Source organism: Trichechus manatus, unplaced genomic scaffold, assembly GCF_000243295.1.
Source record: "Trichechus manatus latirostris isolate Lorelei unplaced genomic scaffold, TriManLat1.0 scaffold00020, whole genome shotgun sequence".
NCBI lineage: Eukaryota > Metazoa > Chordata > Mammalia > Sirenia > Trichechidae > Trichechus > Trichechus manatus.
Genome location: NW_004443956.1, coordinates 17,063,507 through 17,078,845, shown reverse-complemented (window position 1 = coordinate 17,078,845; position 15,339 = coordinate 17,063,507). Strand labels below are relative to the sequence as shown.

The following is a 15,339-nucleotide window of genomic DNA, read 5'->3' as shown; positions in this document are numbered from 1 at the left end:
TAAGCATAGGTTGCCATTAAAGCACACAGGATGGGCAATTGCCCAAATTTGAAATACCCTAGGAAAATCTCCATAACACACCATCTGAGCTAAGAACTGAAGGATGAGCAGGGTGCATGTGTGGTGGCATGCATTATAACCAACTGGAATACAGTTAGACATGCTGCAGAAAGTAGGAATAAAGCGCTGTAAATCACAGAGAAGAGGAGAATACATTCTTGGGCCCTGATGGGAGGCAGGGCAAGGTAATAGGCCAGGGCAGGTTTCATTATAAAGATTATTTGTCTTGAAGACCCAGCAGGTTTTTTTAGGTCTATCAGTAGTGGAGATACAGGGGTAAACCCATTTCAGGTAAAGCAGATAATTATAGGCAAAGAAACAAAGGCATTGGATGATATATTCTGTATGGAAATTCTATTGAGTAGACTCTTGAATTGACTGCTCGTGTAGTTAGTGATGAGGCTGGAAAGGTAGGCTGGGGCCAGACAAAGAATGATCAGGAAAGCCATTTTATGATCATTACAGAGTTTATTCTGTCTACACGGAGGAACCACTGGACGTGCTACAACTGCAGCTCCGTGGACAGGGCTGGAGGAGAGACAGCTGTGAAGGGAAGGAAGAGCGCAAGGGCATCTGAGAGCCCTGCACAACAGGTCAGGGTGGAAGGGGCCCTAGTACCTGAGAAGAACGTGGTACCATTAACTGAGACAGGGAACAAAGCAGGGACATTGGGAGAGTCTGCGTGAATAATGAAGAAAGAGAGGCAGTCCCTTTAAAAAGCTTGTTACATAAGGCAGAGAGGGAAATAAATTTGCGATTCAGAAACCAGGCAGTAGGTGAGGATATAAGAATCAGAAATAGCAAAAGCCAGATAAGCAGACTGCCATAAAAGGTATGTACTGACATTGTTCTGCAGAGTTATTTACCGTGGAGCTGTTCAGTGAGCCTTCTAAGGGACTTTCCTGGATTCTAGGAGTTTAGAAAAAAATGGCATCTGTGATGAAAAAACCCATTCTTTCTCTGAAAATTTCCTTCCCTCTAGTCTAGGCTAATTCAGTGTGCATCCTTCCGCTGCACTCCAATGCATTTATTTGAATATCCAGTCGCTTCTCAAAACTAGCTCCTTTGTCTTCTACCTCAAGCCTGCTCCTCCCAGCTTCCCTTTCTCCAAAAATGGCCAATTCCCTATTTCCAGGGGCTCAGCCAAAAATGTACGGTCATCTTTGATTCTTCTCTCTCCTGATAGCCCATATCTAGCCTATCAGCACATCTTGGTACATCTACTCTCAAAACTTTTAAATCAGATCCAGACTCTGATCATTCTCAATCCTTCCACTGCTGCCACTCTGGCCTATGCCCCTCCACTGCCTAGATTACTGCAGTAGCCTCCTACCCAGTCATCCCTTCTCGCAGAGTCCCTAGGGGATCTTGCTAAAAGATCACGTTACCCTTCTCTTCAAGTCTGCCAGCAGCTGCCCCACTCGTTTTGGTTCAAGCCAAAGTCCTTAAATACTGGCTGATAAAATACCCCAGGATCAGGTTCCTCCTTGTGCCCCTGACCTCCTCCAGCCACAGTGGCCTCCTTGATGTTTGGTGTACAAACCAGCCCCATTTGCCCTGAGGCCTTTGCACTAACTCTTCTCTGCACTTTGGTCACCTGGCCCACGAGCACTCCCTTGCCTCATTTGGCTATGTGTGCAAATGTCAGCTTCCCAGTGTGACTTCTTTGATCACACTTTTTATAATTTTAAGCCAAAGCCCTCTACATTCATTCCCTGCTCAATTTTTTTCCTTAGAACTTGTCACCATCTATTATACAGTATTTTTTATAATTTATATAATTTTTATAAATTATATAATTTTTTTAATTTTATAAATTATATAATTTTTTATAATTTTGTATAATTTATTTTATTGTGTGTGTTTTTTCCTTCTGTCTCCTGCCATTAGAATATAAGCTCAAAGGAGGCTGGGCTTTTGGTCCTTTTTGTTCACTGCTGTATTCACAATAATTAAAACAGTGCCTAGCACCTGGCATGAAGTTGGCACTTACTGAATGAATGATTATGAACATCTCAATTTTACTTCTACTATAAATTGATAGGATGGTAATTCCACACGAAGGCAGGCAATGGAAGTAGATTATCTCCTAGTCTCCTCTGAGTCAAATGAGCCGTTGTCCTTAAATGAAGCAAACCTCTCATCTTATTTCACTCAATTAACATTTTTACTCTGTGCAAACTCTGTGTTTGTGTTCTGCCTTCTTTCTAAAAATCATCAATCATTGAACCGTACCAGTATTATTAGACCAAGTACTGACGGGATTGTTTGCAAAACAAGTCTAAAGGCTGTTTACTGTTTCTGCCTGCGCACTGAGCTTGGCTGGCGTGATTTACTTCTAGAGTGGAAGAGTTTTATGGGGCAAGAATGGGCTTAGACTCTTGTTTTATTTATACAGATGTTTAGAAGTAGACATTTACTCATACAAGTATCAATATCCACTCACTGCAAGGGGAGGTTAAGGAACGATCTATCACTGTGAAATGAAGCAGCAATAATGGTGGCTCCATGACAAAGGCATCCTTCTTCTCCTTGTGTTGGCAGGTGAACTACCACCACCTCCTAAAGAGGGAGAGCAACTCAATCTGCGGAGGGCTGGGCCTACCCCTCTGGAGCTAAGTGCTCTAGGCAAGAGGCAGGAGGCCCCCACAAGATCTCTCCACAACACAAGGCTTTTGTCTATACATGGAGTCCTGGGGTGGGGCAAATGGTTAATGGGCTCAGCTGCTAACAGAAAGTTTGACAGTTCCAGTCCACCCAGAGGTGGCTTGGAAGAAAGGCCTGGCAATCTCCTTCTGAAAAATCAGCCACTGAAAACTCTATGGAGCATAGTTCTACTCTGACACAAACAGGGTTGCCATGAATCAGGGTCTACTGGATTCAACTGGTTGGTTGTCTATATGTACATCTCAAAGATCCTCAAATAACACTTCTAAGGAACAGAGACACCGGCGCCTCTAATTACCTGCCTAAACTTGCATCCAAATTGAAATTTTGTAGTGATTTAAAAAATATGACCACAAATTCTTTTATGCTTTTCCCTTGAACAGGTGGAGCACTGGTATTGGCTGGACTTTGTGGCTTGCTTCTAATGAATAAAGTGGAGGAGACAGAGTGCAATTTTGGAGATTAGATCATAAAAAGGCACTTTGACTTTCACAGGTGCCCTGGCAGTACAGTGGTTAAAGCACATAAGATGCATTGCTGGTTATGTCATCTAATTATCACATAATACTTTCCCCAATTATTCAAACAATGTCTTTCAGAGCTGGGTTGTACAGACAAGATTTGATCAGGGCCCATGGCGGTGAAGTGATTAAGCACTCGGTGGCTAACCCAAAGGTCAGCAGTTCGAACCCACCAGCTACTCCTCGGGAGAAAGATGTGGCAGTCTGCATCCCTAAAGATCACAGCCTTGGAATCCATATGGGGCAGTTCTGCTATGTCCTATAGGGTCACTATGAGTCATAATAAACTCATTGGCAGCAGGTTTGGAGTTTATTTTTTGTTTGTTTGTTTTGGTGATTTTCATCTTGGTTGTTTCTCTCTCTCCATGCCTCTCTTTCTCTCTCTCTCCCCACATCCCTCTCCTTCTCTCTCCTCACCTCTCTCCTTATCTCTCTCTCCCCACCTCCCTCTCCTTCTCTCTCCCCACCTCTCTCCTTATCTCTCTCTTCCCACCTCCCTCTCCTTCTCTCTCCTCACCTCTCTCCTTCTCTCTCTCTCCCCACCTCCCTCTCCTTCACTCTCCTCACCTCTCTCCTTCTCTCTCTCTTCCCACCTCCCTCTCCTTCTCTCTCCTTATCTCTCTCTTCCCACCTCCCTCTCCTCTCCCCCCACCTCACTTTCTCTCAGGTCACTTACTCTGGGCAAAGTCCAATGCCCGCTCGTGAAGTGGATCCCACATGGTAAGGAACTGAGGCCTCCTGCCAACAGCCCCATAAGCCACCATGGAAGTGGGTCTTGAGCCCCACCAAGTCTTCAGAGGACTGCTGCTCGACCCACATTGGATTGTGAACTCTGAGAGACCCTGAGCCAGAGCTTCCCAGTCATGCCACTTCCTGTCCTACAGAAACTGAGATAATAAATGTCTACTGTTTTAAGCCACTAAGTTTTGAGGTGATCTGTTATGCAGCAATAGATATCTACTTCAGTCTTCAAACAAGGATAATGCTGTTTTAAATACACAGTCATCGTTAAGCACAATCATCCAGAGTGCAAAGGAACTTGACTGATAAATCAAAGTTTTATATTTTAAGAATTACTGGACACTTCCTGTATTTATCATGTTAGGCCCTCTGGAGCTCCAGACTGAATTAGACATGGGCCCTGCCCTCAAAGAGCTTACAATGTAGCAAGAGAGCAGACATACTTTGCACATAGTTAGCACTGACTAAATGACTGTCACTATTGTTGCTGCTTTTGTTGTTGTCAGACACAGCCCCTTCTCTCCAGTGACTGATCACAATAAACCTACCTATGAGGGTGTCTGAAGGAGCGTCTTAGTCATCTAGGGCTGCTGTAACAGAAAAAGTGGATGGCTTTAACAAACAGAAGTTTATTCTCTCAATCTTCCCCTGGACTAGGAGCTTCTCTGTGCAGGAACCCTGGGTCCAAAGGACACGCTGTGCTCCAGGTGCTGTTTTCTTGGTGGTATGAGGTCCCCCTGTTTCTCTGCTCAGTTTTCTCTTTTATATTTTAAAACAGATTGGCTCAAGACACAATCCGATCTTGTAGACTGAGTCCTGCCTCATTAACATAATTGCCGCCTATCCCCTTCATTAACATCATAGAGGCAGGATTTACCACACATAGGAAAACCACATCAGATGATAAAATGGTGGACAATCACACAATATTGGGAATCATGGCCTAGCCAAATTGATACACATATTTTTGGGGGACACAATTCAATCCATGACAAGGAGGTTTGTAGGACAGCTGAGTAGCTAGTTGGCCTCAAGAGTGGCCATCTGGTTCCAGGTCTACCCAGCTTGTTGATTTTTTTTATTTGTAAATATAGTTGATGCTAATTATAGAGCATCTAGAAGAACACAGAAAGAATAAAGGAGAAATTAGTATTTAATCATATCTTCACACCCAGAGATGGCCTATATAGTATAGTCACTAAGCTTTTCTTCTTTCTAGTATTACCTCTATTTTTAATATTTGGAGTTTATATCTAGTTTTAGATTTTATTTTCCTAGTTTTTTTCACTTAATATTATAAGATAGAGATTTTCTGATATAATAAAAAAAATTCTTCCAAAATATGATCTTAATGAGGAATAATGTTTTATCATATGGACATATCACAAATACCAATAAAAGGTTACAGTATTTTAATTTATAATCCAACAAGCATAAATAGGATTGTCTCATGGTATTTCACCCACATTAATGGTTTCATTTTTTTCAGTTTGCTTAATGGATACACAGTTATCCTTATATAATTACCCACTGTTGATATTTGATTCTTATCATTTTCTAGAACTGGAATTACTGGGTTTTAAATTGGAGAACTTTATAAAGTCACTCAATCTCTCTGAGGAATTTTTCTTATGCAAAAAGAGGATATAAAATAATCTACCATTTTTCATCAAAATACATACCACTGAATTGATATCACGGTATACAGTCTTTGTGCATATAAAATGGCAATGTGAGGACTTGACCCAAACCCCTTTTGCTTTTCACACACCCAACCACCTTCTTGTTCTACTTAATATAAGTCATTAAAGGTCTCTTAGAGGGTTAAACAGTCACCTTTCAAGTCAGCACAACCCAAGGCAGAAGTGAAGCAACTGAGCAACATCACATATTAGTTCTCAAGGTTTCCCAACTACGAGACTTCTAATCACCACTACCACCACCAGTCATTGTCAGGCTGACCCTGACTCACTGTGATGCCATGTGTGTCAGAGTAGAACTGAGCTTCACAGGGTTTTCTTTTTTTTGCTCAGCAAATATTTTTTATTATTTTATTTTTATTGCTGTACTTTAAGTAAAAGTTTACAATTCAAGTTAGTCTCTCATACAAATATTTATACACACATTGTTATGTGACCCTAGTTGTTCTCCACTCCTCCCTTCCACCTCGGACTTCCCATGTCCATTACACAATCTCCTGACCCTCTCTGCCTTCTCATCTCACCTCTGGACAGGAGTTACCCATTTAGTCTCATGTATCTACTTGAGCTAAGAAGCACACTCTTCATGAGTATCATTTTATGTCCCATAGTCCAGTCTAATCTTTGTCTGAAGAGTTGGCCTCAGGAATGGTTTTAGTTCTGGGTTGACAGTCCGGGAGCCATGCTTTCCGGGGATCCTCCAGTCTCAGTCAGACCATTAAGTCTGGTCTTTTTACTAGAATTTGAGTTCTGCACCCCACTTTTCTCATGCTCCATCAGGTACTCTCTGTTGTGTTCCCTGTCAGGGCAGTCATTGGTGGTAGCCGGGCACCATCTAGTTCTTCTGGTCCCAGGCTGATGCAATCTCTGGTTTATATGGCCCTTTCTGTCTCTTGGGCTAAGATTTTCTTCACAGGGTTTTCAATGGCTGAGACTTCTAATAGATAAGCTGAGATCAAGTCCCCCTCCTCTCCATGATGACTCATCCCTCTGCACTCATCTGGGAACCAGCTCTTCAGAGGATTGTACTTACAGTGAAAATTACAAGCTAATTTCTCCAATCTCCTTTACAAATCTGCCTAAACACGCTCTCGGCTCCCACCACTACTCTCCCTGCTCTGGTACTTAGCACAGGCCTGCCAGGGCTGCTTGCCTTCAGACGCACCAGAAGTTGCTGGAGAACAACAGCAGTGCCAGGGCCACTAACAGTTATCAGGGAAATCTTGGGCTATGTGAATACCACCTTCCAGAAAAAGGTAGAAAACCAGAAATGACTTGTGAAATATTTATATTTTCCCTTCAAAATAGTGTCTCTTGCTTTGGGTCTTCTCCAGTTGCAGGATTTCTTGGAAGAGAAGGTGGAACACGCAGTGCTGGGGATTCCCCTTTCTACTTCTTTTCCACCCCAGTATTCAATTAAGACTGACGCTGAATTAAGAAAAAATAACACTATTTCAGGACAAGAAGGTTGTTCCTTACTTTGATTCTACAGAGGCAGAGCTATTTCCAAGCTGGAAAAAAAAAAAAAAAATACTGCCATCAAGTCAATTCTGACTCATAGTCACCCTGCAGGACAGAGTAGAACTGCCCCATAGGGATTCCAAGGAGTGGCTGGTAGATTGGAACATCCGACCTTGTGGTTAGCAGCCGAACTCTTAATCACTGTGCCACCAGGGCTCCAAGTGAAGAGACTGTAAATATAAAAGCTGGGTAAGCTTCTCTCATTGGGGACGCATTCTTTCAATTTAGACTTTGCATCATTCCTGTCAAATCTTTACCTAAATGCCTTATTGGTGGAATGACATGTCCTCATATTGCTGCTATGTGTTCAGATACCTAAGATACATCCCACACCCTGAATCTGACAAGCAGGGACTTTGGACCCAGACTGGATTCCCCATTACTAACCCTGGCCTTGGGTGTACTGTTGAAGCATTGTGCACTTTGGTGTCCCACCTACAGATGTAGATGATGGGAGTTATAGACTCGTAGAGATTAAATGAGTATATGTCATCTAGTGCCATGCCTGACACATGAAATGCTAGTTCTCTTTTCCACATGGGTGAAGTGGTAGACACGGACAATCTTAGGCAGTGTATGTTGGTACCGGAGTCTCCGGGTGGTGCAAAAGGTTAAGAGCTCAGCTGTTGACTAAAAGTTGGAGGTTGAAGTCTACCCAGAAGTGCCCTGGAAGAAAGACCAGGTGATCTACTTCTGAAAAATCAGCATTGAAAACCTTATAGAGCACAATTCTGAGTTGGAGTCGACTTGATGGCAACTGGTTTAACATGTTAGTACCAGGGTAATGAAAGGGCTTAAAGAATTCATGCAGAAAGGGGGCAGGCCTTGAAGCACTGGTGAAATTTAAACTAGTCAATAGACACAAAGAACCGTAAGGAAGTCAAGGAGAAGCCAGCATGCCCTATTTTAGGAAGAAAGGAATCTTACAGAAATAAGGAAGCTCACAGGAGCCCCTCTGCTGTGAGTCCATGGGTCCTGCCACCAAGTAGCACTCAACTCTATGGGCTGTCTACAACAAGGCCACACTGACTTTTTTCTTAACATTTTACTGTGATTTAGGTGAAAGTATATAGAGCAAATGAGTTTCCCATCCAACAATTTATACACAGATTTTTTTCATAACATTGGCTGCAATCCCCTCAATGTGTCAGCACTCTCCCCACTTCCACCTGGGTTCCCCTTTTCCATTCGTCCAGCTTTCCTGCCCTTTCCTGCCTTCTGAATTTGTTTTTGAGCAAATGCTGCCCTTTTGGTCTCATATATATTTGAATGTTCTGAGAAGCATGTTCCTCACTGTTGTTATTGTTCACTTTATAGGCCTGCCTATTAATTGGTTGAGAGATGATCTCCAGGAGTGGGTTCAGTCCCAAGTCTGAAGGATGTCAAAGGGCCATAGTCTCACGGGTTCCACCAGGGTCTATCAAACCAGTAAGCCTGGTCTTTTTTTTTTTCTTCATATATTTGAAGAAAATTTTTTTCCCACTCTGTCCAGGACCTTCCATTGTGGTCCCAGTCAGAGCAGTTGGTAGTGGTAGCCAGGCACCATCTAGTTTTCCTGGTCTCAGGCTGTAGTTCATGTGGCCCATTAGTCCTTTGGACTAATTGTGTCTTTGAGTCTTTGGTCTTCTTCACTCTTCTTATACTGGCTTTATTGCCTGAACTAGGGAAGTTCGAATCCACCAGCTGCTCCTTGGAAACTCTGTGGGGCAGTTCTATTCTGTCCTATAGGGTCACTATGAGTTCAAATGGACTCAACAACAACCAGTTAGGTTTGGTTTTCTGTATCTCCTCACACAGCACTGAGGCTGCCTGATGGCGCAGCTGTTGTGACCACCGGAGGTCAGCCACACCCCCCAGCAGGCCACATGGGGACACAGCTGGGTCTGGAACACTGCACTGGGACTCAGCCATGCTGGGCCAGACCCACAACAGCTGGTCTGTCCCTCCACTCTGCTTCTCCCTCCCCAGAATTTGACAAATGGTGGTTTTTGAACCCCCTATCTATATCCTTCCCCCATTATAAAAATAATTCAGAACAATGAGCCCAAATCTTATTTCCAGATCACATAAGCAATAACACGCAGCTTTTCTAAGGACTGAACTGCGTCCCACTGACACTGCAACATTACATCGACTCAGGAGAATCATATGAGCGGAAAACTCTATGAGGGCTGGCATGGTTTACATCATAAGTAGCTGGCCCGCATGACAACAGTGCTGAATTTCCCTTAAACAATCTGGCTGAGTTGTATATTGACGGAAACGTCCGCTACTCTTAAATCAATGTTTATGGATTTCTATTCTGAAGCATCGGGCAAAGTTTGCACACTAACAGGCCCGGGGAACGCTCTTGCATTACAATGTAAATGGCCCACTCCTCAAGGAGGAGTCCTCCAGGGGATGCTATGTATTATTTTTATTATTTTGTACTTTTAATCATTTGAAATGTCTATTCAATGTTCTCATCCCCAGAATCTCCCTTTCTAGACTTAGAAATTGCTTAGGAAAAACTTACTCTTTTATGCCAACGGGCATTAAAAGATACATCCTTCACCAAAACATGAAGGGCACTTTACTATGCAACACAACGTAATGGGAAAAAACATTAGGACAGTTGCACAGTACCTGGCTATGTGACTTTCAGCAAATTTCATAAAAAACCTGGGCTACAATTTCCTCGCCTATAAGGAGATTAAACCTTAGTCTGTGCCTCAGTTTCTCTCGTCTGTAAAGCGACGATATTCCTAGGATTATCGTGAGAATCTAATGACCGTAATCCATACATAGAATTTAGAATAATCCCTGGAATATAAACTATAAATAATAATAATAATATAAATAATGATAATGATGATGATAGCAGCCATTGTTGTTAGCTGCTGCTGAGTCAGTCTCCCACTCATGGTGACTAAATGCACAATGGAATACAATGCTGGCCGGTCTTAGGCCATACTCATGGTCAGTTGCTGATGGGACCGAATAGTGGTTATTATATGATTGTTATGGATAGGAGTGAGAAAAATTATATTACTTCTGTATTAAGAGAAAGATTAGTCCATTACAAAATTGTGAGAGCAACACCCACTCCCACCTCCACTCTCCTTTATGGAAGTTTCCCAAAGTCTCAAGCACAATCAGAATAAGGAAAAAAAGATCTGCTCAACTCATCCACGTAAACATGTTGAGGATGTCACATGCTACACCACTGAGATATACTTGCATTTTCCAACAGGCCTAAAGAGAGAATATGTGATTATCTAATGTGGAATCTCAAGCACTAGTGATGGAACATATTTTCCCTCAAATTGTGTCCTGAAATCACAAGAGAAAAATAGTCAGCCTCTTTGCTGGACCTGAATGTGCAGTTCGTAAATACTACACATTTGAAACAGACAGAAAAAACAAACAAACACTGTCCCTGAAATCAAGAGAGGAGCCCCACGTGTGTCTGTAGAATTGTCTGTAAGAGGTAGTGGTCAAAGTGTAGTTCTTGAGGAAGCTGAGACATGGGCTCCAAGATAGCATTACAGGAGAACAAATTCCACCAGTCTCTAGAGCATGGCCAACCTCCTTGTTAAGTGTTTGGCTTCAGCAGGAATTCAGTGGTCATACAAAGAAGACAAGATTGGTAGAAGTTGGATAGGGAGGGAGATGGATCAGTGCAAACCAAGGCACTCCCCTGGTAGACTCCAAAGTGGACCTAAGTCGCATTTATACAATTCCCAACATACCTGGGCCATCTGGCCCATGGATGATGCTGGATACCTTTCAGCACGTAGGACTGGTCAGCAGAGAATTGGACGTATTCCTGAAGGGCACCCTGGATGGTAAGGGTGAGAAAGATCCATTGCAGAGCTCTGTCACATTGCATTGAGCACCATGATGGTGTGCTAGCATGTGCATCTCTAGTATTAGGCTCAGGCAGACTTGCCCTTTGGCTTGCTTCAAAGTCTGCCTGGATATGCCAAAATGTCACATCCACCTCACTTTTACATTTCCTAACTTTGGAAGAGAAAAATCAGCAGGCAGAGGTTGAAGGAATTAATTATGATAGGGAATCACAGCGGCTGACTGTGGTGTGTGTAGCATTTAAAGGTGGAGAGGTACTTGCTTCAGTAGCACATATACTAATGCTAGAAAGATACAGAGACGATAAGCATCACTCCTGCACAAAGTGACACACTAATTCATGTACTGCATCATATTTTTGTAGAAGGCCAATGAACAGACACTGAAATAACAGAGTTAGAAAAGTTGCCATTTGGCATCCATTGTAATAATGATTGATTCAGGCAAGAAACCATCCGTGAACGCTAAAACTAGTAGGTGAAAATTTGAAGCAGAAAAAGATATTAATATGGTTTCAAAGAACATCCACACAAATTCCTTGTTAACTTCAAAGGAAAAATAGCCACTTTACAGTGGAAAAACCTGACAGAAATCACCTTAAACAAGAGATCGAAATTAACATCTCCAGTGGACAAAGTAACATCAGTGCCTCCCGATAGGATGCAATGAGAAGGACACAGTACCATTTCTGTGGGATTTCTGCCAAAAACCTCATCATGAGGAAGTATCATATTCATGGGCATTCTACAGAATAACTGGTCTGTACTCCTCAAAAATATAAAGGTCATGAAAGACAGAGAAAGACTGAGGAAATGTTCCAGATGAAAGCAGATTGAGGAGATATAACAACTAAAAACAATGGCTGACCCTGGAGTGGATCGTGGAACAGGGGTAGCAGTGATTACAGAGCACACCATTGGAACAACTGATATCTGAATACTGATGTGGATTAGATAATCATGTTGTATCAGTATTAAAGATCCTGATGTTGAATAACTGCACTGTATCCTTGTAAGAAAATAGCTTTTTTCTTAGTAAATACACACAGAAGTATTTACAGTAAAGGGGCATGATGGCTAAAACTGATTTTCAAATTGTGAAGAAAAACATTAGACAGACACATACAGAGAGAGACAGAGAGAAAGAGTAAAAAACAAATGCGTCAACAAGATACAACTATTGTTCTTTAATCACCCGGAACAAAACAGAAATAAGGAAACCAAAGACTCAAAGAAGAAACTAGTTTAAGAACTAACAGTTTACACAAACAATGGCCTCAGCTACCTTGAGACTAGGACCAGATGGTACCTGGTTACCACTACTGATCGTTCTGGTCCCGGATATAATGGGAGAAAATTGTAGAACAAAACTCAAATTCCTTAAAAGAAAAAGGCCAGAATTACTGGACCAGTAGAGACTAGATGAACCCCTGAGATTATTGCCCTGGGATACCCTTTAAATCTGGAACTCAAACCACTCCCAGAAGGCACCTTTCAACCAAGTGACAGATTGGCCCATAGAATAAATAATATCACTCATCAGTACCAGGCTCCTCTAAATAATCATCTAAATGAAACCAAACAGTAAACCTTTTCCCTAGATCAAAGATGAGAAAGGAAGGTGGGGCAGGGGAGCTAGATTAAGGGAAACAGAACAACCAGAATGGAAACAATGAGAATGCTGATACATTGTGAAAAATATAACCAATGTCACTGAACAGTATGTATAGAAATTGTTAAATGAGAACCTAATATCCTATGTAAACTTTCACCAAAAACACAATAAAATATTAAGACAAAATAATAATAAATGGGCCAGAATGTAAATCATTGGTAAGTTGGGTAAAGGATGTAAGGAAGTTCTTTGTAGTACTGTTGCAACTTCTCTGTAAATTTGAAATTCTATCAACATAAAAAGGTACAATACAAAGATGGGAATGTGTGTAGACAGATGGCTGAATTGGTGAAGAAAACCTTTTCCCCATGATCATAATTCCCATCTCTTATCTCGTATCATGGATGAATAATACAGCAACTGACAATGCTGAGAAGTATCAGTGGTGAGTCTATCATTCAAGTACCATGCTGTCCATGCGACTAAGATGGAACTTGATTGGGGATTTTAATAAAATCTTGTCATTCCTGAGCTTTACTTCTATTTATGAAATTAAGCAACCAAATTTCGTAATTTTCAAAAGGCTGAAGATAGATGTCTCGGCCACCTCCTGTTGGTCAATTTCTTCATCTTCTACACGGGGATCACAGTACTTGACCTGATCAACAAGAATGGAGCAGTAGCGCTGTCATATTTCCTGAGACCACATAGGCGAGAAGAGCAGGCAGGCAAATGATGGGGCAAGGTGGAACTTTCCCAGTGTGACTGTCAACACTCTGCTTGGGCCCCTCCCCTCCCTGCGGGTCTCATGAAGTCCCGAGTCCCCGTCTCCCTGCCTCCCAGTCTCAGTGCTGGGAGGAGGCTTTCACAGATGTTTACGGAAAGACACAATTTATACAACAGGCCCTCTGCGGCCTACAAATTAGAGAGCAAGTTCTCTCCCTCCCTAGGGCTCATATAAAACTTTTTTTTCTGCCAGAATAACAGTGAGTGTGTACAGATAAACCACAGAGAATAAGCTATGAAAAACATAAACCAGAAAGAGAGCCTTAGTCAGGTGCCGAAACGTGTAAGGCCTTGAATAGACTGAGACTGTATTTGGTTGGCAATGAGGAATTTCCGATGCTCCTAAGCAGAGGAATGACTGGAGTCCTGCCCTTGCTGAGCCCTGACCACATGCTCTTTCTCTTTCATATTCCCTCCAGGGTTGGCGCAGTTCTTCCTGGAACCTAGGGCATTCTCAATAAATACTACCTAATTGCACAGAATTGAATTGTAAAAGTAGCCACTCAAAACTGGTTCACTTACTGAGGGCTACAAGCCAATATGGAAAAAGCTGAAGGAAACAGATTGTAATTTAAAGAGAAGATGAGTAAAAGCCAAGTATTGGATTTAGCTTTTATTTCCCATTCCACCTGGGGTTTCCAGTGGTCTGGGCAGCTCACTTAACTCTCTACATCTTACCTTAAAAAAATCAGAAGCAACAGACCCAGCCTCTGTCAGGGGCTATGAAGACAAGTTGCTGCTGTTGTTTTTTTTCTTTTTGTTACTGGAAAATTTATTCTTTGATATATGGGGATCTATATTTAAAAAGAAATATTTTTCAACTGTTACCATAATCATTTTCCAACTTGATAAACATAATTGATGTTACTGAGTTGCACTTGTGAAGAATGCTGAAATGGCAAATATTTTGTTACATGTCTATTTACAACAATTTAAAAAAGAAAACATTATTCCAAGTCTAATTCTCCCTATGTCACGCAATACGGATCTGGACCCAAGCTTCAGATTTCATAACACCATCTCTCAGCGTGCCCATTTCATATTTTGTATTCCATTGAATGTTGGAAGATTTAGATGTTTCAAGCCAACTAGCAACTGGATCCTAAAAGTTCTGGATCCTTCTGCCCTTGTTGACAGACCAACAGATGTGCATCTCATCTCAAATGAGCAGGTTCCTAGTTGGTTCACTATTTGGACTTGCAGCTCTTGGGACAATGTTAGCATAGCCTGGGCAGAAACCCTTCCTTCTCACAAATAGCAAGGGTTCTGGGAGCTTGAAGACTGCGTTGAGGGAGGTAGAGGCTGCTGTGCTGCACACCACCAGTGTCTTGCTCCAGGGACAACCATCCACACAGCACCCCATTTCCCAGAGCCCTTTGGCCTCATGCCTGTAAGTATGAGGAAGAAGGACTCTGAAGGCCATCTCATCACATCTTTATTGGCATAAAAGTGCATGGGACAGAAAGGATGCTGCCTTTCTTACGAGACTTGTGACTGAACACTCTTGACTTCAGTCCAAATCCCCACTGAGTAAAACCATGGCCTTAAACCTTAAATGAAGAACCACAATACCCTCAGGTTGAACAGGACCTTAGAACCTACCTAGTATCATGGTTCTCCACTGCCTGGTGATGGCGCTTGGTAGTTATGCAATGCCTTGTAAGTAATTTGCTGCTAATAATGACTAAAGTCTTACTCGGTAAACGCTTTATTTTAAAAATAAATCAGGGGGATTAAGGTTTGTCTTAGGCTGGGTTCTCTAGAGAAGCAAAACCAGTAAAGTGTATAAATATATATATAGAGAGAGATTATATCAAGGAAACAGCTCACGCGATTGTAGAGGCTAGAACGTCCCAAGTCCGTGGATCAGGGTAGAGGCC

General features: G+C 42.1%; 1 protein-coding gene and 1 non-coding gene across 2 annotated transcripts in view; one reads left to right on the top strand and one right to left on the bottom strand.

The window, feature by feature from the left end:
- DPP6 (dipeptidyl peptidase like 6) overlaps positions 1–15,339 on the bottom strand; it is a 1,059,737-nt gene that overhangs the window by 987,622 nt on the left and 56,776 nt on the right. The window lies entirely within an intron of this gene.
- LOC111819897 (U6 spliceosomal RNA) lies at positions 11,314–11,419 on the top strand. Its single transcript, XR_002823457.1, has one exon. It is a non-coding gene; the product is annotated as a U6 spliceosomal RNA (small nuclear RNA).